This window comes from Cydia pomonella, chromosome 17 (assembly GCF_033807575.1).
Source record: "Cydia pomonella isolate Wapato2018A chromosome 17, ilCydPomo1, whole genome shotgun sequence".
In the NCBI taxonomy this organism is placed as follows: domain Eukaryota; kingdom Metazoa; phylum Arthropoda; class Insecta; order Lepidoptera; family Tortricidae; genus Cydia; species Cydia pomonella.
The window spans coordinates 13,699,067-13,701,382 of NC_084719.1; the positions used below are offsets into that span (position 1 = coordinate 13,699,067).

At 35.6% G+C, this 2,316-nt stretch overlaps 1 long non-coding RNA gene across 1 annotated transcript; it reads left to right on the top strand.

Moving 5' to 3' along the window:
* Nucleotides 1-223: 223 nt before the first annotated feature.
* LOC133526993 (uncharacterized) lies at nt 224-1,017 on the top strand. Its single transcript, XR_009800800.1, has 2 exons — nt 224-284; nt 599-1,017. It is a non-coding gene; the product is annotated as an uncharacterized LOC133526993 (long non-coding RNA).
* The last annotated feature ends 1,299 nt before the right edge of the window (nt 1,018-2,316 follow it).

Here is a 2,316-nt window from a genome sequence, read left to right on the forward strand (position 1 = left end):
GATCTGATAAACATTATCTGATGATGGCGACTGTACATAGAAAAAACTAATAATCTTCATGCAACATTTTGTTTTTCTTTCTTGTTGTAGATGTAGATGATGCTATTTATTATGTTTGCACTAGCCTCCTCCCGCAACGTTCAATTCTTTTTTCATTTGATATATATGCTACAAGGTCCTACTTTGACCTACGTACCTTGAGATTGAGGGTATCCGTTATACGTACTTAAGTATCTAAGTAACGAAGCTGGCAGCGTAGCCAACATGCAAATCGTTTACGCCCCGTAGGGATCGAAATGCAACTGTCATTGTCGCACTAAAATAGAAGAATTATAGAGAGACACAAACCGTTTCCTTGTCGAAGTTAGAGCCATTGTCACCTTGGCTAGGCCAGCTTTTTACATGTATTATTTTCCATGTTTACTTTCCTCTTATACCAGTTCAAACGTTCTGGAACTAGCTTATCAGTAATACCACTCGCATTCGGCATCCGACAACACCGAATCATTGGAATCTAGACAGATAGAATGAATACTCTTTATTAGCATACTTCAGTAAGAGATACAGTTTTAGGAAAAACAATTGATAAAATATAGAGGCAGACAACAGACTGTTTTATCGCTAAAGATATAAATACCTACATATACCAATAATATGCCGGTTTTAGAGGGCTTTTCTTTCACGAACATTTTTAGGGTTCCGTAGCCAAATGGCAAAAAACGGAACCCTTATAGATTCGTCATGTCCGTCTGTCTGTCCGATTCTGTCACAGCCACTTTTTTCCGAAACTATAAAAGCTATACTGTTCAAACTTGGTAAGTAGATGTATTCTATAAACCGCATTATGATGTTATCACAAAAATAGAAAAAAAACAATAAATTTTGGGGGTTCCCCATACTTAGAACTGAAACTCAAAAAATCTTTTTTCATCAAACCCATACGTGTGGGGTATCTATGGGTAGGTCTTTAAAAATGATATTGAGGTTTCTAATATCAAATTTTTCTAAACTGAATAGTTTGCGCGAGAGACACTTCCAAAGTGGTAAAAAGTGTGTGTCCCCCCCCCCCGTAACTTCTAAAATACCAGAATGAAAAATCTTAAAAAAATATATGATGTACATTTCCATGCAAACTTCCACCGAAAATTGGTTTGAACGAGATCTAGTTATTAGTTTTTTTTTAATACGTCATAAAAATAAAAATAAAAAAAATTTTTCATCAAACCCATACGTGTGGGGTATCTAGGGATAGGTCTTCAAAAATGATATTTAGGTTTCTAATATCATTTTTTTCTAAACTGAATAGTTTGCGCGAGAGACACTTCCAAAGTGAAAAAATGTGTGTCCCCCCCCCCCCCCTGTAACTTCTAAAATAACAGAATGAAAAATCTAAAAAAAATATATGATATACATTACCATGCAAACTTCCACCGAAAATTGGTTTGAACCAGATCTAGTAAGTAGTTTTTTTTTAATACGTAATAAATGGTACGGAACCCTTCATGGGCGAGTCCGACTCGCACTTGGCCGCTTTTTATTTAGGTATTAATTATTTGTCTAGTATACTTATCTCGTAGTAAGTAATCAATGGCCTCGACTTTATACGACATAGTGTCGGGTTTATGTTTATTTTGTGTCGACACTGCAGAAATGTTCGGCTCCGAAACGACTAAGCCGTGAAGAGACAAAGTGATATATGGAAATTTGGTCTAGCATTCGGTGTAGGATTTTATTGTTTATTGTAGATGTCGTGTGACAGCAATGTCTGCAAATTCAATGCTGGTTGCATTTGTTGCATATAACTGTTTGTGCGCCTCAAGAATTCTTATAAAGGAGATTTACTTATAGAATTCTTGAGGTTTTTATTTTATTTATGAGTTTTTTTTTGGGTTATGTTTTTTGCTTGTGCTCTTTAAGGATGACTCACGTTAGAAAGGTACGAGGCTTCCGATACTTCGTTTTCTATGACAGGTGATCGGTGATCATGTGATGCTTGATGCTTCTATAGAAAACTGAATAGTCGGACGCCGCGGCCCGGACCCCGACCGTTCTAGCGTGAGTTATCCTTTATATAGAATTTTCCGTCCGATTCTAAAGGTGTCTAGGATATCGAAATCGAAGTAGCATTATTTATTACGGAAGTAGTTATATCAAAGAGAATGTCAGTAGTTTTTATCTAGGTAATATCTAGATATTTATACCTAATATCTATATATGGTTAATTAACTCCTTATATACACTTGTTTTTTCTATAAATCGGTCTTGGAGTAGACTACTAAGTGTAGCATTCGAATTTTATTGTATGTGATATACTCG